Consider the following 21473-nt stretch of genomic DNA (forward strand, 5'->3'; position numbering starts at 1 on the left):
ATACAACGCAAAGGCTGTGCACATGTTAGTGTCATAGTGTATTGTTTAGGGGATAATGACAAGGGAAGCATTGTGTACCTGTGGAGAATCTTCATAGAAAGTTTTTTTTTCCCCAAATGTTTTCAGTCCATGGTGGTTCACACCACAGAGTTGGCACCCATGGATATGGAAAGCTTACTGGTGCTGGTTTTCACCCACAGCGATGGTGATTCAATTAGTATGGGGTGCAGTTGGACACCCCGATCTCTTAAAGCTCTCCGGGTAATGCTAAGGTACACATAGTTAGATGCTGCTTCTGCCACGCCAGATCCAATCCACCCACATTCTGGCCGCTTGTGGCTGAGCAGGCTGAGGGCAGTCAGCGCTAGAAGATGGTAGCCACATGAGGAGGCCAGAGGAAGCCCCTTTTAACAGGCATTTTTCCTCCTGTCCTGACACCCACATTGCAGGGACCTAGGCACGATGCTCAGAATAGGGGGAAAGACTATTTCTTGGAGGGTTGGTATAAGTGAGGCCAAAGGAACTGAGGTCAGTTCAAGGCCCTGGGCTCAGGAGCATCACACCAAGACCTAGGTCCTGGGCCTGGAGTGGAACACTGGGGTCCGGGTTACAGGAAAGAGAGGAGAGATCGATTACTAAAATCAGCCACAGCACTGGAGTCTGATACGGGCCAAGGCTGGAGAAGCTGAGGGTGGGTGAAGCTCCCTGCCTTCTCTTGGCTCGGCGTAAGGTGCTTGATGTACTCAGCTTTAGGCAGGGAGAGGGGTGAGAAGTCTAGGAGACAGAGAAGGTGGAGGGGGGTGGAAGACAGAATACAGACCCCCAAAGATTGTGCTCATCCCCGTGGCTGGACCTGGAAATGTTCCACAGTACATGACAAAGGGGACTTTGCAGATGTGATTAAATAAGGAACTCAGATGGGGAGATTTTTTTCAGCTTACTCAGATCAATAAAGACCCGTGTAAGTGCAAGAGGGAAGCTAAGCTGAGACTCTGGGTGATTTGGAGTGAGAAGAACCCAACTTGCTGACTCTGGATTTGAAGATGGAGGATCGCTGCTTTCTCATGGACCCAGGAACTGGGCAGTCGCTGGATGCTGCCAAGACAAGCGAAAAGATTCTCCCCCAAGGCCCCCAGAAAGAACCAGCTCTAAGGAAACCGACACCTTGACTTAGGCCAACTGACCCCCGTTTCAGACTGCTGAGCTCCAAAACTATACTATCATGAATGTATGGTTTTTTAGCACTTGGTATGTGACACCTGTTACAGCAGTGTTAGAGAAATAATACCATACACCCAGCAAAGGCTATGTCCCAGAAATAGAGGGAAAAATATATGAGTCACTGCATCAGAATCTAACTAGAGACTGAAGCTGCCATTTGTATCAATGATTAAAAAAAAAGGACAGGAGAAGGAAGAGTTAAAAGAAATTACAAGAATTATTGGGGAACAGAGAAAGAAGACTGATCTTAGAGAACAACAGTGGAGAACTCCAGACTTGGGGAGGGACAAGGGACCATGAGATTTATAAGCTTTGATTTTTCATGCAAGAAATGGCATAAACTCTATGAATAATTTGGGCAAAGCAGTTATCAAGTAACAAGCAGAACTCTGCTCATAGTCCTGGATGACAGACAGCTAAGTTGCCTTTTGAAATCTAGGCTTCTCGCTTTCAAAACACTTGGTCATCCAGGTGGGAGTTGAATTGCCCACCTCCCTTGCAGCTAGGTATATCTGTATCAGTCTTTTCAAGCTGCTGTAACAAAATACCAGGCACTAAGTGACTTAAGCAATAAGAACTTATTTTCTTACACTTACGGAGGCTGGAACTCCCACATCAAGTTCTGGCAGGACTCAGTTTCTGATGGTGGTTCTCTCTCTGCCTTCTTACTCTATGAAATGCCTGGGAAATGTTTACTCCTAAAATCCCTTAGCTACTACTGCTTGCAAGAGTATAGAACCACATGAGTGGAATGACAAGTCACATCAGAGACACCTGCGTTGCCTCCCAGACTTGCCTATCGCAAGGGAACATTTCTCACCATTCTGTTGAGGTCTTCACCTTTTTTTTTTTTTTTTTTTTTTTTTGACAGGCAGAGTGGACAGTGAGAGAGAGAGAGAGAGAGAGAAAGGTCTTCCTTTTTCCATTGGTTCACTCCCCAGTGGCCGCTGTGGCTGGCACACTGCAGCCGGCGTGCTGCACCGATCCGAAGCCAGGAGCCAGGCGCTTCCTCCTGGTCTCCCATGCGGGTGCAGGGCCCAAGCACTTGGGCCATCCTCCACTGCCTTCCCAGGCCACAGCAGAGAGATGGACCAGAAGAGGAGCAACCGGGACAGAATCTGGCGCCCCGACCGGGACTAGAACCCGAGGTGCCAGTGCTGCAGGCAGAGGATTAGCCTAGTGAGCCGCGGCACCGGCCGAGGTCTTCACCTTTGGCAACAATTCTTAGAGAACATTTCTTAAGGGAATTCTTTGGCTTTTCCATTGTACAGGACATCTGTGGCATGGTCTAACCACAGCCCCACATATTGTCTGAGAATTATCCTTCCGTGCCTCTGTGGTTACCAGAAGAATATCCAACGTGCACAATGTGACCTTATTCTATCCTACTCCGGCTACCACCACTGTGGGTTGCCAAATCCCAGGCATTAACTGAGGTCTTTCTTAAACCAGGGGCTCCTGAGCCTGGCACCATCTTAGATTTTCAGCCCTTTTATTTTTTTTTTTTTAAGATTTACTTATTTATTTGAAAGGCAGAGTTACAGAGAGGCAGAGGCAGAGAGACAGAGAGAGAGGTCTTCCACCCACTGGTTCACTCACCAGATGGCTGCAACCGCCGCAGCTGTGCCAATCTGAAGCCAGGAGCCAGGAGCCAGGAGCCAGAAGCTACTTCTAGGTCTCCCACATGGCTACAGGGGCCCCAGGACTTAGGCCATCTTCTGGTGCTTTTGCCATAGCAGAGAGCTGGATCAGAAGTGGAGCAGCTGAGACTCGAACTGGCGCCCATAAGGAATGCCAGCCCTGCAGGTGGCAGCTTTACCCACTATGCAATAGTGCCAGCCCCCCAACCCTTTCTTATGGCCATATGCCAGTAAACCACATGCTGTAACTATTCTGAGTTGGGTTCTTGTCACTTGAATTTGAGTCCTAATGCACCTTTTTATATGAATATACCAACCTCCCACAAACAGTCATAGAGAATATCACGTAGAATTTATTACCTGATGCTTAATTATTTCTTAATGGACTTATTCTACTTTACTTTTACACACAGGACTTTCCAGAGTATGCTCTAAAAAATGCACTTACATGGAATTTACCGAAGATTTCATTGAGATGTGATGATTGTTTACAGCCCTTGTCTCTACTGTTGAGGAACAGTGTTTGTTTTTTCCCTTCTCACTATTTGTTGAATTCTTTACTTAGTGTAGAGTTAATCTTATGAGTATAAAGTATACTGGAAGTGGATCATTGTAAAAGAAAGAATAAGAAAGGAGTGAGGAGGGAGGGTGGGAGCATGGCGGGAGGGAGGGTATATCAGATGGGCAGTATCGCTATGCTCCTAAATCTGTATATATAAAATACATGAAATGTGTTGTTAAAAAATAAAGAAAAAAAGAACAGTGAAAAAAAAAAAAAAAAAAAAGGACAAAAATCAAACAACCTGGGACCAAATGCCAGCCCCCATGTTCGTTTGACAGCGTGGTCTCCAGGAAATGGTTTCACTTGCTTGTCCTCATTTTCCTTATCTGTAACTTGGGAATAAAAACAAGGCCTACATGAAAAGGTGAGTATACAGTGACAGAATGAACAGAAGTTATTGGCTTGTCCTTTGCCTCAAATCAGCACTCAGTAATTTGTTTCTTCTATTGTATCATCAGCATCACCCTGGATTAGAAAGCAATATTGTAAGACTATGATGTGGGACTCTATGAAGGTGGGTATATTTATCAGCACATGCTCACAAAAGGAAGCTGGACAACATGCAAAGGGAGAAATGGCATCTGCCTTCTTATTGCTATAGGAGGAAGCACCAGAGACCCCCCAGGGCAGAGGCAAGCCAGGAAAGAGCATCCCCCTGCAAGCCAAATGGTGGATGGAAGTTACAATCAAACAGCAGCCAGAGATATCAAAATCCAAAATAAGTTAAAATAAAAAAGAAAACACTTTTCTTGGCAAGGAAATGGTCATTAGGGAACCTGGCAAGGGTGTTTTTCTTTTATTGGGGAAGAGGAAGCCAAATTGAGGGGCGCCTAGAAGCCAGCTGCTCCTAGGGACATGTAAACAGCAATTGTCCCCTGGACTCTGCAGGACGTCGCTGCCTGCTGGGCATCTGGAACAATAAAACCCTTCCACAGGAAAGCTAGACTTTGAAATCAAAGCCTGCAGCGGGAGCAGCACAGCAAATGTATCGCTGGGCATCAGTTATTGGACAGTCAGAAATAAATGTTTAGAAAGATACTTGACATTGCCTCATTTTGATCTGCCCTGTTAGGGGAGAAGATGCGTGTACGCCATCACGCTGCTTGCCCTTCTTGGGGCTTCCATCTGCCTTTGATTAAGTTCTCATTTCCGCGTGGGGGCAGATATTCCGCAATGTGCTGCGCTTTTAGTTCTCCAGGGATCCTTGTCCCGGGACCCTCACCTTTGCCTTGGAGACCACTCTCAGGACCTCTAGACTTTATAGCCAAGTCATTTGTGAACCCGACCTAGTGGCAAAGAGAATATCCAAACTGTAGGAGCATGCTGTTATGAAGACATAGAATTGGTTGCCTGGATAGCCAGCATTCTTTCCCCCAAAGCTCTTTTATAGGATACGGGGAATATTTGATCTTGAGGTGCTACATTGGCTATAGGAAGCCAGACGACATTAACATTGCTTCTCTGACGCAGAGACATGTCCCGATTTTACCAAAGCCACTTTTTCCCTGACGAAATTAAAAAAAAAAAAAAAAAAAAAAACACATTGCATCTCTGAATATTACTGATACTTGACTCTCAGATGAGTAGTTACCTTCTATGAGCCTCAGTTTTCCTCCTCTGTCAAATCTGAATATCACCATCTCTTCCTGCAAGTCGTAGCCACGACCTCTAATGACAATAATAATTACAGCTATCAAGTTCTGAATCTTAAAACCATACTCCACTCCCATTGTCCCACTTATTCTGCTTATATCTCTCCCCGCACCTGCCCCTCCCATCTGCCATGGCAGTTGAACTTGGGTGAGAACCACACACGTCTGGCTCACTTCTCCTCCTGCCCACAGATCTTACCTGGGGCTTTAGAATTGCCTGGCCCTGGTGCCACTTCTTCTAAGCTGTTAGGGTCTGGCTGACATGGTGGCATAGCAGGTTAAGCCACAGCTTACAACACTGGCATCACATATGGGAGCACTTGTTTGGGTTCCAGTGACTCTGCTTCTGATCCAGCTCCCTGCTAATGCGCCTAGGAAGGCAACAGAAGATGCCCCAAGTGCTTGGGCTCCTGCCACTCATATGGGAGACATGGATGGAGTTCCCAGCTCCTGGCTTCAGCGTGGCCCAGCTCTGGCTGTTGCAGCCATTTGGTGAGTTAGCCAAAAGGTGGAAAATCTTTTTCTGTTTCTCCCTCTCTCTCTGTGTCACTCTGCCTTTCAAATAAATAAATAAATCTTTAATTGAAAAATAAAATAAACTGTTGGCTTCCTATTGAGCAAGCCCATCCTTTTAGGGCACAGCTGCATTTCCCTCTGCTTTTTTGCCCACCCTTCCTTCCTCCACCCTGGAATTCCTGGTCTTTCTTCAAGACCCAAGCCTAACATCTCCCCCAGGAGGCCTTCCGTAACTGTCCCAGGACCCACAAGCCACATGCTGCTATCGCCTGTATGTTGTACCAGAACCCCTGTTGTAACAAGTCTGTTGATTTCGTTAACATATTTTTCCTGTTCAACAAGGAATGGACACTCCTTTTCATTTTATTTTGCCTCCACACCTCGTGTGCGTCTGAAACTTGACAATATATGTTGAGTATGATAACACCTTATTTGGTGGTTGTCCCTGTATGTTTGCTGTGTTCACCATGTTACATAATCTATCTCCAAGTGTTATAAAAGCCCCAAGGTGGCAGATAGTACTAGAACCTCCAAAGTATAAACAGTTCTGCTCTTCAAGCAATGAAAGCTAATTCGGGGCCAACGCCGCGGCTCACTAGGCTAATCCTCTGCCTGCGGCACCGACACACCAGGTTCTAGTCCCGGTCGGGGCGCCAAATTCTGTCCCGGTTGCCCCTCTTCCAGGCCAGCTCTCTGCTGTGGCCTGGGAGTGCAGTGGAGGATGACCCAAGTGCTTGGGCCCTGCACCCGAATGGGAGACCAGGAGAGGCACCTGGTTCCTGGCTTGGGATCAGTGCGGTGCGCCGGCCGCAGCGGCCATTGGAGGGTGAACTAACAGCAAAGGAAGACCTTTCTCTCTCTCTCTCTCTCACTGTCCACTCTGCCTGTCAAAAAAAAAAAAAAAAAAAAAAGAAAGAAAGAAAAAAGAAAGAAAGCTAATTCGGACCATCTTAAACAGTAACGATTCAATTGAAGAGAGTATGGGTTCATCAAGTTCACAGAAACTTGGAGGACAGGGCTTGGAAAACACGAAGGAGTTGGGAAAGTTACAGATGCTAAGCAACAGTTTCCACCGCCAAGGTCACCTATCAAACACAGTACAGCTGCAGCAGAGTCCAGCAGTGGGAGCCGTCTGACCTTCAGATGTTTTTTGCATCTTTGTTGCACTGGCTCAAGGATAGGAGCCTGGGGATCCAGCCACCGACTGCTGAGCTTAAAATGTGTAGCCAAGGCTGGAGGAGGAGCAGCATGGACTCTGAGTCTCCCATAGCCGGATTTGAACATAAGAAAGAGGGGAGCAAGTTTTTACTCAATGGAGAATTCTCCCCAGAGAAGGAAGTAAGCGCTGACAGGAGGGGAGTGAAGCTGGACAATAACTAACATAGTGAATATGTTGTGTAGGCTGTCAGGCCGAGCGTTATGAAGGGAGTGAAACCTGGTAACAGAAGAGTGAGTATCAGGCAGCCCTCTGTATCTGGGGTGTACCTGTGGATAGAACCATAGCGCATGAGAAATGTTACCCTGCCCTGTGCTATGTAGTGGGACCTAAGATGGTGCAGCTACACTGCACATGTTCAGACTTTATTTTCCCTGTCATTATTCGCTACATAACACAGCATAGCACCTACTTTCACAGCAAGTACATTGCACTAGCTCTTGGAAGTAGTGTAGAGATGAGTACAAGTGTCCGGGAGGATGTGCATATGTATTTTATATAAGGGACTTGAGCCTCCACTGATTTTTGGTAACCTCTGGTGGTCCTGAACCAACCCCCCATGGATATGAAGGGACAACCCAAATCTGAAAGGCAAAAAATATATATATATATAAAACATGTGGGGAATAGCCAGAAGCAAGGAGATAGACCAGCTTGGAAATGTTTGGAAGGGCAGAGCCACAGGCAGACTGTCTCTGGGCTGCAGATCTGATGGGCCTGCTTGGCGCTGGGTCATCCGGGTGACCTTCCTGCTGCTGTTGGGTCCTTTCGTTTGGCCCCCTCCTGACAGCTGTGGAGTGTCCCCTCCTCCCCAGGCTTTGGGGCTCGGATGAAACACAACATGGCACTGTTCAAGGTTGTGTTCCCCATGCAGCAATGAGTAGGGGACCCCTACTCCCCGTGGAAGAAATTTGGCCGATGAGAAAGGGAAAACAGAAGGAGTTAGACTAAGAAACTCCTCCTGCTTCTCTGTGCCATGGCACTGCTGCCAGGCCAGTGTCTCCTTGCAGCCCACCTGTGGCGACCATCATGGGGACACAGCTGCCATGCCCCCCGCGGGGTTTCACCAGAAAGCAGCGCAAAGACAAAACACAGAACGCTAGGTGGCTTCCCATCTTGCCTTCCTCCACTCATTTCTTCTTTGCTGTTGTGGATTTGTACTTCTCAGATTCAGCCTGAGCTTTTCATCCTTGCCTTGGGATCTGTTGATGGAGATATTAGACTCAGGAGAGTCTCCTGAATGGAGCAATTAGTGAGAAGTAGGAAATAGAAACTCAATGACGCTCCTGCACTGGGTGGGAAGAAACCCAGGGTGAGGAATTTGAACTTGAAGCACAAGCAACGTGAAATGATGATAGAGTATTAGGCAGAGAAACAAGAGGAAAACCCCTCTCTAGGATGATCTGTCTGCTCCCAGTGAACAGAGTGAATTCAAGAGACATTGACATGGGTGAGTGTGCTGGCCACGCAGGTCAAGGCAAGGAGTCTCGGAAGAGTGACAGCGAGAGTTCAAAAGAAGAAACAGGACTCAGGCACTAATTGGATACAGATGATAAAGGAAATTGGGGACTGAAATTTTTTTTTTTCTGGGAATGAAAACAGTTCCATGGGAAGGTGAGCCAATGGGTTCAGAAGTAACGCGCAGTCTGATTGTTGTCCTTTAGACGTTACCAGATAGTCAAATGGCATCGTTCCAACAACAGTGGGAAATTCAAGACAGATGGAGGTCACGGCTAGAGATAGAGAGCTCAGAGTTTGCATGATCCTAAAGCTGCCCGTGTGAGCATCTGCACAGAGGGAAGTTGTGCAAGGCAATGGAGGGAGAAGCAGCGGAGAGTGCAGACTGCTGGCAGATGGTAGCCGCCTTCCATGGAAAATGGTCTGGACCTGATCCAGTCTGACCTGATCTACTGATGTCAGTAGAGCTGAGAGGGGAGTGAGGAAATTTAAGGAATGATAAAGGACAAAGAGGAGTGTTCATAGAGGAGACGAGTGACATGTGTTGGACTGAGCCTTACGAGGCCCACTGCTCAATCTCCAAAGACAAGATAAACAGCACTCCCATTTTACAGGGAAAACAACAGTAGCTTGGAAAGGTTAACTGGCTCACTCAAGGTTGCAAAACTACAAAGTGTATTCATTTTTGCTATGTCACAAACCATGTCCAACCTTAATGGCTCAGAGCAACCATCATTTATTTCCCCAGGATGACTCTGGGGGCTGGCAGTTGGGTGGGCCAAGCTGGTACCTTTTCTGCTACTTTCTTGGGCTAAGTCACATGTCTGCAGTCAACTCCGGGTTAAGGAATTCTGTGGTTTTGGGAGAATTGGGTTGGATTGTGTTGAGCTAAAACAGAGGAGACCACCACAGTCAAAAGAAGCTAGCAGACTGAGAATTAGAAATTAGAATGAAATGTGAATGAGAACAAAATACTCCAAAAAGCCAAGATGGGGAGTTAATCTTTCAAGAGTGGTGGACAGCAGCTGGTGGTGACACATGATGGTGACAATAATTATGAGAGCTATCAGCTACTGAACTTCACAGCGTGCCGTGCACTGCCCTAAGTGTGTTTGTGCATTCTTTCGTTGAATCCTCAGAGCAACCTGATGAGATAGGGGTGTTTGTGAACATTGTTTTCCAAGGAGAAGAAAGGCACAACTGAGATGCATGGAGGCAGAAGGGTGTGCAGTTTGGAATTTGGAAGAGAGGTTTGATTTAACAATTTCACCAACATGAAGAAAAATGTTCTAAGGGTAAGTAGGGCAAGGAACAATGTGTCCCAAGGTGCTGAAGGTCAATAACCTGGATACGGAAGTCTAAGGATGATGATGGATAATAAGGTGTCAAGTAAAACAGGAAGAAAAAGCAAGTTCTGAAAGATCAAGTGAAATACTGGATATGAAAAGGTTGCACAACACTCAAACAGAAGTGAAGTCAAACACACTCAGTCAAGCAGCTCCCAAACCTCAGAAGCTGAGAGCGATACCATCAACGTTCTTGGTCAATGTGAGTCAGCAGTAGGTCATGTTCACTGTTGTCCCCCAGGCTGGTAGAGGTTGCATTTCCACATAAGCATCCATAGTTACTAAGTCAGGAAAAGCCAGAGACGCACACTAGTTGTTCAAATCTCAGCTTCCAGAGCGTTGGCCATGGCAAGTCACCTCACCTCAAGAAAGCATGCGAGTTGGGGCCGGCACTGTGGTACAGTGGGGGTAAGCTACGACTTGTGGGGGATGCCAATATCCTATATGGAAGTATCGGTTGGAGTCCTGGCTGCTCTGCTTGTGATCCAGCTCCCTGCCAGTGCACCTGGAGAGCAGCAGATGATGGCCCAAGCTCTTGGGTCCCTGCCGCCCATGTGAAAGATTCAGATGGAGTTCCAGGTTCCAGGCTCATGGCTTCTCTCTGGCCCAACCATGGCTATTGTGGACATTCGGGGAGTGGACTAGCAGTTGGAAGATCTCTCCCTCTCTTACTCTCTCCTATCACTCAGCATGAGTGGGACCCCCATGCGGGACAGCCACATCTCATATCAGAGTGCAGTTTCAAATCCTGGCTGCTCTGCTTTTGATCCAGCATCCTGCTAATGCACCTGGGAAAGCAGCGGATGATGCCCCAAGTACTTGAACCTCTGCTGTCCAAGATCAGGATGGAGCTTCTGCCTGGCCCAGACAGCTACTGTGGCCATTTGGGAAGTGAATAATGGATGGAATCTCTCTGTCTCTCTGTCTGTCTGTCTCTCTCTGTCTCTGTCTCTGTCTCTCTCTCTCTCTCTCTCTCTCTCTCTGTGTGTGTGTGTCTCCTTCTCTCTCTGATGCTTTGCCTTTCAAATAAATACATCTTTTAAAAAAATAAAGCAAACATGAGAATGGAAGCCTTTCATGTGATAGTAAGTGGAGAGAGCCAACAATATCTGGGAGTCAGTGTTAATGACAAGCCTAGAGAAATTTTTGTTGGCTATGCTATGACAAACTTGGGAGACACACAAGATAGATTTCCAAAAGTACGTGGAAAACTGGAATTAAATGATGAATTTATTTTGATGCAAAACAATGTTGAAATTCATTGCGTTTTTTTCATAAGGCACATTTTCCATGAACTTTGTGAGGGATTTGCAGAAGATCAAATGCTTGCATGTGAGAAGCCCCACTGAGCATGCAGAAGAAGAAACAGAGAGCAGGAGGGACAGGGCCAGGCCTGATCAAACCACAGCAGGAACTACCAGGGTCGCTCTCTGAAACATAGTTGGGCAGATGGAGGACACTGCAAACAGGGAGTTTATTATCAGGACAGCTTGGGGGTTCTCCCCTCCAATCCAGGAAACACCAGTCTGTGTTAAGGTGGCGAAGTTCATTTCCATCTGCTGACATTGTACAAGCCTGTTCTGAGACAGAGCATGAATAACTGAAGGTTTGGAATGGGAACTTCAGTAGGGGCAAAAGTGTCTCAGGTAAGAAATGACTTGAGCCCTGGTATCCGGGGCCCCAGGTCTCTGAAGCTGGCATTCACCAGGGACTCTGATGGAGACACTTAAGAAAGCACATAGTTCAGCTATCAATCTGTATCTTTTTTTTAAAGATTTTATTTATTTTATTTGAGAGGTAGAGTTACAGAGAGAGAGAGACAGAAAGGTCTTCCATCTGCTGGTTTACCCCCCAGATGGCCACAATGGCCAGAGCTGAGCCGATCTGAAGCCGGGAACCAGGTCTCCCACTTGGGTGCAGGAGCCCAAGTACTTGGGTCATCTTCCACTGCTTTCTAAGGCCATATGCAGAGAGCTGGATTGGAAGAGGAGCAGCAGGGACACAAATCTGCACTCATAAGGGATGTCGGCACCACTGGCAAAGGCTTAGCCTACAAGGACAGAGCTCCAACCCCTATTAATCTGTATCTAAGCCACATCCATCATTGCAATTCTTCAGGAGGTCTAGCATTTATGTTTCCTGACAACTAAGGCAAAAATAAAAGTGCTAAGGACAACATAGTTTTTATTTTCTAATTTTAAAAGAAAACATGGACTTACATCTGCAGAGGCAAACATTCCAGTGAAAATAAATTCAAGAATGAATTTGTTATTTGTGAATTATCAACAGATGGGCCAATATTTTTGGTTGCAGGTTCCTAAGAGCCAGTGCTATCCAAAACAGATTCTCCTGCTCACCTTCTTTGGAGCCCAAGGACACTGCTCTCCATCTGCATTAACTCAGCAAGGACTTTGTGAAGAAAGAGGCTGAGATAATGAGGCCAGTCCTGTTTGTCTTTTGATTACGTACATTCCTAAGGTATTTAGGACCTAAAGAATCTTGGGGAATGTCTGATTATTGTTCCTCTATGTTGTCTTTCTCAAATATCAGATGTTTCCAGTGAGTCTATCACAGATCTCAGTTAATGTATGTCTGAATTCTTCAACAAATACCAGTAATGGATCAAGAGTAGCAGAGTAGAAGCAAGGCACGGCTCTTGAATTCACCCATAAAGAGCTATGGTCCAGAACTCTAGACAAACGTATGAACTAGCCAAGGCCCAGTTTAATGAGAACCATTGCTATCAGGCCAACTTCTTAAATTTCAGACATTAGAGAAGGAAGCAAAACATATGGAGTGGGGAAAAATAAACATTTCGAGAGCAAAGCAGCATATGTCTTTCCTCTCTGAGAGTTAGGCCAAAAATGTCCCCCCTTCAAAGCCATAAGGGCAAGTCGAGCAGCCAAGGGTTGAAAATAACATAACCCAGATGGAAGGAAGGAAAAGAGAAGCTGAAGGGAGGTCACCCACCACCTGCGCTGGTCACGGTGTCACATGTGCCCTGGGGGAAAGAATCTCCTCTTCCCGGGCTGCCCGCTTGTTGGACACGAGGAATTGTTGATGTGTGGCTTTTCATTGAGGAGCTGGTTCTCATTGGCATTCCACTCAGTTTTGCTTATTAGGAAGGGTTCAGTAGGTAATTACTGTAGATGAAAGGTTATGTTTTACGTCTGAGATGATGATCATGTAAGTTTAATAAGGACATTTGTGTTCTCCAAAGACTGCACCAAGATGACCGTGGCTGAAGACACTGCTGGCTGCAACCCCAGTTCCCTGATTGCCAACAAGTCCCAGTTCAATCCAGGTTTAAGGTGGGCTATGCTTCAGGGAGAGTAGAGGGCTCTTTCCCATCCAGGGAGAGCATCTTGGTAAACTGAAGTGGATCAGGGTAATTCTATCCACTTGTCAGTGACTGGCTGAGTGACAGGCTCCTGACCCAATTCTTTTCTTTTTTTCTTTTTAAGATTTATTTACTTATTTGAATGGCAAATTTACAGAGAGAGGGAGAGAGAATCTTCCATCTGCTATTTCCCTCCTTAAATAGCAGCAACTGTCAGGGCTGGGCCCAGCTGAAGCCAGGAATCAGGAACTCTGTTCAGGTCTCCATGTGGGTGCAGGGGCCCAACGAGCACTTTAGGCCATCTTCTGCTGCTTTCCCAGGTGTATTTGCAGGGAGCTGGACCAAGAGCAGAGCAGCCAGGTCTCATACTGACACGCACAACACTGTCCCCGAATTATTTGCTTAATCAACATGATTGAGGTTTGTTTTGTACATATGAAAATCCAGCAATATGATTGCATTGATAAGCTGTGACATGATTAGAGATAAATTTTAAATAGTAAAATATATATCATGATTTGTCAATTAAAATAATAATAACAAAGAAAAAGAAAAAGCAATATGTGCAAAACTTTACACTAAAACTACAAAATATTCATCGGAGAAGAGCTTTAAAATGGAGAGATACAAGGGATTTCATGGGTTGGAAGATTTAACTTTATATTAATTCTCTAACAATTGATCTCTAGATCCAGGCATTCCCAATGAAAACCATAGTAGGATTTGTGTTTTTGGTAGCAGTTGACCAACAAGCACTAACAATACATATGAAAATGCAAAGGATTTACAATAACCAAAAAAATCTGAAAAAAGAAAATAAATTTATAACAAATCTTTCTGATTGCAATATTTAAAATCAAGTTGCAGCAATCAGGTTGCTCTAGTTTATGTGAGAGTAGAAATATGTAGCAATGCAACAAGATAAAAGAGTGTCTTGGGCATTTTCCATATCTTTCTGTTGCTTATTTCTACTTCAGTTGTGTTCAGTGAACCTATTTTGTGTAACTTCAATTCTTTGAAAGTTATCAGGACTTGCTGTTTGGCCCAGAGTATGGTCTATTTTGGTGAATGCTGTATGTGCATTTAAAGAGAATGTGTATTCTGTTGTTGGGCAGGATATTTTGTACTTGCCAGTTCAATCAAATTGGTTGACAGTATTGGTCATATCCTCTTGTCTCCATTCATTACATACTTACACTGTGAATTACTGATAAGGGGATGTTGAACTATCCAACTGTGCTTGTGGATTTGCCCCTTTTTCCTTCCAGTTCTGTCAGGTTTTGCTTCGTGTGTGCTGTGACTCTGTTGTTAGGCGTAGAGCTCTCTGTGGTTGTTATGTTGTCCTAATGAGTTGACCCCTTTATTTCTAGGAAGTGTCCCACTTCATCCTTGCTGAAAATTTGTGCTCTGAAATCTACTTTCTCTAATACTAATGTGGACATTCTTGCTTTCCATTTGATTTATGTCTGCATGGTATACCTCATTCTATCCTTTCTCTTTTCTTAAGATTTATTCATTTGAGAGGCAGAGTTAGACCGAGAGAGGGAGAGACAGAGAGAGGACTTCCACCCGCAGTTCACTCCCCAAATAGCCTTATTGGCCAGAGCTGGGCTGACCTGAAGCCAGGATCCAGGATCCAGGAGCTTCTTACAGGTGTCTCACGTGGACGCAGGGGCCCAAGCATTTGGGCCATCCTCCACTGCTCCCCAGGATATCAGCAGGGAGGTGGCTCAGAAGTAGAGTAGCCAGATCTTAAATCGGCGCCTGTATGGGATGCTGGTGCTGCAGGCTGAGGTACAACCTACTGTGTCACAGCGTCAGCGCCCTATCCTTTTACTTTTAACCTGGCCATACTTCATATGTAAAATAAGCTTCCTGGGGTAGGTGTTTGGTGTAGTGGTATTTGAAGTAACTGCATGGTACATCAAGGCTTGGCTCTTCTGCTTCTTCTTTTTTAAGATTTATTCTTTTATTTGAAAGCCAGAGCTACAGAGAGAGGGAGACATACACACACACACACACACACACGCAGAGAGAGAGAGAGAGAGAGAGAGAGAGAGAGAGATCATTCATTCACTAGATCACTCTCCAAATGGCCACAACTGTTAGGGCTGGGCCAGGTCAAAGACAGGAGCCTAGAACTACATCCAGGTCTCCCATTTGAGTGGCAAGGGCAGAAGTGGAGCATCCAGGACTTGAACTGGCACTCATATGAGATGTCAGCATTGCAGGTGGCGGCTTAACCCACTGAGCCACAATGCCAGGCCCTTTGTCCCACTTCTGATTCCCGTTTCTCACTAATTGTACCTTGGAAGGCAGCAGCTGATGATTCACATAGTTGGGTCCCTGCCAACCATGTGGGAGACCAGATTAAGTTCCCAGCTCCTGGCTTTGGCAAGTCCCAAATATCATAGGCATGTGGGGAATGAACCAGCAATTGAGATTCCCTCTGTCTCTCTCTTTCTACTTTCAAATAAATGAATTTTAAAAGCTCCTTGTTGCCGGTGCCGCTGCTCACTAGGCTAATCCTCCACCTAGCAGCGCCGGCACACCGGGTTCTACTCCCGGCCGGGGCGCCGGATTCTGTCCTGGTTGCCCCTCTTCCAGGCCAGCTCTCTGCTGTGGCCAGGGAGTGCAGTGGAGGATGGCCCAAGTGCTTGGGCCCTGCACCCCATGGGAGACCAGGAGAAGCACCTGGCTCCTGCCTTGGAATCAGCGCGGTGCACCGGCCACAGTGTGCCAGCCGCAGCGGCCATTGGAGGGTGAACTAATGGGAAAGGAAGACCTTTCTCTCTGTCTCTCTCTCTCACTGTCCATTCTGCCTGTCAAAAACAAAACAAAACAAAACAACTCCTTGTTGACAGTTTACAGATGAATCTAACTTCATTATCTAGTTTAGCAGTTTTTGCCTTTTAATCAGGTGATTATGAAATTTAAAATAATGTAATTATCAATGTGGATGGGTTTAACTGTACCAATTTCTTGTTTGTTTTCTATTTGCCAAATCTGTTCTCTGTTTCTCTTTTCCTTTTTTCCGACATTTTGTAAATTAACAACATATTTTATTACTCTGTTTTAGCTCTAAAGAATTACTTACTGGCACCACTTCTTTTTCACTTTTTTTTTAATTAAGCTTTAATTTGCACTAAGGTTCATAAGACTTCAATCCTTTGTGTTACTGTTGCCCCATATTTTTTTCCTATATATAAATGATAAATCTCAAATACATTGCCGTCATGTTGACTTTAAGTAGGCACATATTTTTTAAATTAAATTTTAGTGCTGAGAAAAAATCTTTATTTTTCTCACAAATTTGGCTTCATACCGGATGTTATATACCTGCTGTGAAAATCCAAGTTTTCATCTTGTTTCATTTGGCTTTTGTGTGGACAATTTCTTTTAATGTGTCTTGTTTTGCAGATTTGCTGGGAATGAAGCTTTTCAGCTTACGCTTGGAGAATTCATTTCACTTTCACTGTTGAAAGATGTTTTCTTTGGAAATAGAACTCTAGGCTGACAGTTGTCTTATTTCAGCACTAATCAGGATGTGGCACTGTTGTGTCCTGGCTTCAATACTTTCTCATGAGGCGCCTGCCATAATTCTTATCTGTGTTCCTCTGTTTGTAATATATTTTGCTTTTCTGCCTTATTTTCTGCTGATGTTAGCAGTTCAATTTTGACGTATCTTGGTGCAATTACTTTATATATTTATTCTCTGGAGGTTCATTGAGATTCTTAGACTTGTTTGTGTGCAGTTTTCAACCAATTGGAGGAATTTTGGTCATCGTTTATTCAAATATATTTACATTCTCTGTGTGTTTTCTTTTCTAGGACTCAAATTAGATATGTTACACAGCTTGATATTCTCAGCAGATATTGTTGGTCAGATTAAAATTGTTTGGTCACAAAATCTTCATGATTTTCAGTTTTCATTCTTAGTTTTGTTTAATTTCTGCTGTTTTGTCCTTAAGTTTATTGAACTTTCCTTCTGCAGTATCTAATCTGCTGGCAACACCATGCAGTGTATTTTTCATTTTAGATCATGTATTTTACATCTGTAGGAATTCCATTTGGGTCATTTTAAGTATTCCATTTCCATCTTTGTCATATTCATTTTTTCCCACTACATTTTTTGAGCACACAAAGCATTTTTAAAAATATTTATTTATTTAACTTGAAAATTAGTTATAGAAGGAAAGGGAGAGACAGTTCACTGGTTCACTGGTTCACTCCCAAAATGGCTTTAACGGCCAAGGCTGGGCCAGGCTGAAGCCAGAAGCCAGGATCTTCTTCTGAGTCTCCCACATGGATGCTGGGGCCCAAACACTTGGGACATCTTCCACTGCTTTCCCCAGGAAATTAGAAGGGAGCTGAATGGGAAGTGGAGCAGCCAGGACACGAACCAGCACCTATATGGAATGCCACAGTTGCAGGCGGTGGCTTTACTTACTACACCACAGCGCCAGCCCTACGAGGCCTTTTTATATGTCCTTTTCTACTTTGTCATTTCTGGATCTTTTTCTACGGTTTGTTATGGGTCTTAGTTACCTTTTTCTTTGCAAGCCTGACTAAAGTTTAATGGATATATTATGTATTTGTTTTGTGCTAGATGTTGGTGACTTTTTTCTTTCTCTTTTTTCTTTTTTTTTTTTAAGATTGATTTATTTATTTGAAAGGCAGAGTTACACAGAGAGAGAGAGAGAGAGGCAGAGAGAGAGAGAGAGAGAGAGAGAGAGAGAGAGAGAGCGGTCCTCCATCCGCTTGTTCACTCCCCAATTGGCTGCAATAGCCAGAGCTGCGCCAATCCAAAGCCAGGAGCCAGGAGCTTTCTCCAGGTCTTCCCACTTGGGTGCAGGGGCCCAAACACTTGGGGCACCTTTTACTGCTTTCCCAGGCCACAGCAGGGAGCTGGATCAGAAGTGGAGCAGCCAGGACTCGAACCTGCGCCCATTTGGAATGTTACCCGCTACGCCACTGCCCCGGCCCCAGTGAACTTTTTCATCATTGCTTTGGGTTGGTTGTGGCATGTAGTTAAGTTTCTTGGGATCAGTTTGACCAGATCAAACTTTGCAAAGGCAGTTTCTAAGCAATGTTCAGTCCACGAGCAATTTATCCTCATTCTCATGATGATTCAATCTGATTTTCCTTAGTCTTAGAAAGGAGACAGAAGCAAGCAATGCTCTCTTTCCCAGCTTCCAGGCTTCCTTGTGGAGAATGTGCTGCCTGGAAGTGTGCAGCCTTCCTGGAACCACATTGAGAGTAGCTGACCCACTGAGGATGGCAAAAAGCAAGCAGCCACGAATCCATGCCCTCGGTGGTCTTGCTGGGCCAGTGAATTAGCCAGCCTGGCACCAGCTGCTTTCAGCCTTCTTTTATGTAAGAAGCATTTTTTAAAAATTCTTTAAGCAAATTTCAGTTATATTTGCTGTCACTTGTAGCCAACTCCATAATGACTGACATATTCTTCCAAATATACATCCCCCGAGGTTTTCGACAGTTTGATTATTCTAGGTTGTTTGGCATTTACATTTTTAAAATTTGAATTGAATAAAAACCTACGGAGATACTGTCTGAAGAATGATAGGAAATACTGAGATAGGGATTACATGGTCTCTGCCCTTACATAGGAAAAACAAGGTTTCAAAGTAATAGCTACACTAAAGGGAGAATAGAACATATTTTATAAAAGAAAAAGAAATAAATTAAGTGGTCAATAAATAATGGAATGAAATGTCTCCAGCTGAATCTTTAGGAGCACTGTGTGGGTTACAATGTTAGGTGAGGGGCCGGTGCTATGGCATAGTGAGTAAAGCTGCCACCTGCAGCATCGGTATCCCATATGGGCACCAGTTTGACTCCCGGCTGCTCCACTTCCTGTCCAGCCCTCTGCTATGGCCTGGGAAAGCAGTAGAGGATGGCCCAAATCCTTAGGCCTCTGCACCCACGTGGGAGATCTGGAAGAAGCTCCTGGCTCCTGGCTTCAGATTGGCACAGCTTGGGCCATTGCAGCCAATTGTGGAATGAACCATAGGATGGAAGACCTCTCTCTCTCTGCCTCTCTCTCTGTGTGTCTCTCTGGCTCTGTCTCTCTCTAACTCTGCCTTTCAAATAAATAAATCTTTTAAAAAGAGATTTTTAAAAATCTTTTAAAAAGAGATTTATTTATTTATTTGAAAAGGTAGAAATATTTATTTATTTATTTGAAAGGCAGAGTTAGAGAGAGGAGAGGCAGAGAGAGAGAGAGAGGTCTTCCATCCTCTGGTTCACTCCCCAATTGGCTGCAACAGCCGGAGCTGTGCCGATCTGAAGCCAGGAGCCAGGAGCTTCTTCTGGGTTTCCCACGTGGGTGCAAGGGCCTGAGGACTTGGGCCATCTTCTACTGCTATCCCAGGCCATAGCAGAGAGCTGGACAGGAAGTGGAGCAGCCGGGTCTCGAACCGGCGCCCATATGGGATGCTGGCGCTTCAGGCCAGGGTGTTAACCCACTGTGCCACAGCGCCAGCCACAATAAATAAATCTTTTTGTCGTCGTTGTTGTTGTTGTTGATAGGCAGAGTAGACAGTGAGAGAGAGAGAGAGAGAGACAGAAGGGTCTTCCTTTTCCGTTGGTTCACCCCCAATGGCTGCTGTGGCTGGCGCACCGTGCTGATCCAAAGCCAGGAACCAGGTGCCTCTCCTGGTCTCCCATGCGGGTGCAGGGCCCAAGCACTTGGGCCATCCTCCACTGCACTCCCGGGTCACAGCAGGGAGCTGGACTAGAAGAGGAGCAACCGGGACAGAATCTGGCGCCCCAACCGGGATTAGAACCCTGTGTGCCAGCACCGCAGGCGGAGGATTAGCCTATTGAGCCGCAGCGCCAGCCAATAAATAAATCTTAAAAAAAAAAAACAGGTGACATGAAGTGAGCTGGCTACCCATGTGCCTCCTTTTGTGTTATCTGGCACATTCCATGAAATAATGCATATGTGTAAAGTAATAAGGGATAAAAAAGAAATGAAAAACCTCACCCAACAGTAAACCAAAGTTTAGACATAGTAGCAATGTATCAGGCTAGTAATAGAGTGAAACATCTGTATAGGCAGAGATATACATGAGGGGCTATTGCTGTGGCGCAGTGAGTTAAAGCCCTAGCCTGCAGTGCTGGCATTTTATATGGCGGCTGGTTCTAATCCTGGCTGCTCCTCTTCCCATCCATCTCTCCGCTGTGGCCTGAGAAAGCAGTGGAAGATGGCCCAAGTCTTTGGAACCCTGCACCCACATGGGAGACTGGAAGAAGCTCCTGGCTCCTGGCTCCAGATCGGTGAAGCTCCGGCCTTTGCAGCCATCTGGGGAGTGAACCAGTGGATGGAAGACCTCTCTCTCTCTCTCTCTCTCTCTCTCTCTGTCTCTACCTCACCACTCTGTAACTCTTTCAAATAAATAGAATATTTTTTTAAAAAAATGGTATATACAAATAGAGATACAGGCAGAGATACAGGTATAGAGGCAGGAGACGCATGGATATTGTCAGCTCAGATGGATTCTGCTGCGATTTTTTTTTCAATTAATGGAAAATTCCTAAAGACAACCTTTGCTTTTTGGAAGCAAGGATCGACATTTTATTTCAGAAGGTATTACTGTGGCCCTATTGTTTCCCAAACAAGGTTACAGGCAAGAATATAAGTGACTCATTTTCAGAAAATCTGGAACTTTTTGGAAAAAATAAGTCCACTTGAGAGCTGGACATTGCTCTTCCCAAGAATCTAACACGAACAATGGCCCTTCTCTTCCCGTGATGAGTCCAACGGGTTGACACATGTCGGTGGCTGGGCTTCAGATACTGTGGAAACTGTGACAGAAAAGGCACCAGTCATGAGTTACTGTGTCCTGATACCTGAGGGCAAGCAGAAAATGTTACCCACACGGCCATGAAATCCGGGCAGGCCCAGATGGAGACAGGAAGCTCTGGGGATGGCAGAAAGGGGGAACTTTGGCAGTGATGCCAATGGGATGCAAGGAAGTAGAGGCCATGGAAACGCATCCTGAACCACACAATCAAAAGCAAGGGGCAGGACCATCTCCTTCTGGTATTTTCGGGGGGAGAAGACATAACACTGGAGCACAGCACGCTTCCCCCAGATGGTCTAACCCTCTCTCATATAAACTATATTCTCAAATACTGTACCAAGAGCTGCTTGCCTTTAGAATCAGGAAAAAAAGATGAAAACGGGCTGGTTAGGCCCGGCAGTGGACCGAGGGGTTAAGACTGCAGTTAGCATGCCTGTATCCATATCGGAGTGCCTGGGATAGCAGCCTAAGGTTCTTGACTCACTTGTACTGGAAGGTGACAGGTGATCCACGTTCAACCCACTCACAATGTACTGGGGGCCCACGCTCAAGTGCAAAAGCATCGGCACAGCGACAGGAGGCTTCCTGACAGCAGGGGTGGCGAGGCCACGTCCTCTCAGTCTCTGGCTCCCAGCACTTCGGTTTGCACCCAGCTCTATTTTTTGTGCTCTTCTTTGGTGCAGTTGCTTCCTTTGC

At 45.5% G+C, this 21473-nt stretch overlaps 1 long non-coding RNA gene across 2 annotated transcripts in view; it reads right to left on the reverse strand.

Moving 5' to 3' along the window:
• The window catches only part of LOC138844050 (uncharacterized), a 52111-nt gene that overhangs the window by 2797 nt on the left and 27841 nt on the right, over nt 1–21473 (reverse strand). The window contains exon 3 of one of the 2 annotated variants that reach the window (XR_011379429.1): nt 20525–20778. The exons of the other annotated variant lie outside the window; for it this stretch is intronic. This is a non-coding gene — a long non-coding RNA (uncharacterized lncRNA). Of the gene's footprint in view, nt 1–20524; nt 20779–21473 lie in introns of those variants that run through there. 2 annotated transcript variants of the gene reach the window in all.

The sequence above is a fragment of the Oryctolagus cuniculus genome, chromosome 10 (genome assembly GCF_964237555.1).
Source record: "Oryctolagus cuniculus chromosome 10, mOryCun1.1, whole genome shotgun sequence".
Taxonomy (NCBI): Eukaryota; Metazoa; Chordata; class Mammalia; order Lagomorpha; family Leporidae; genus Oryctolagus; species Oryctolagus cuniculus.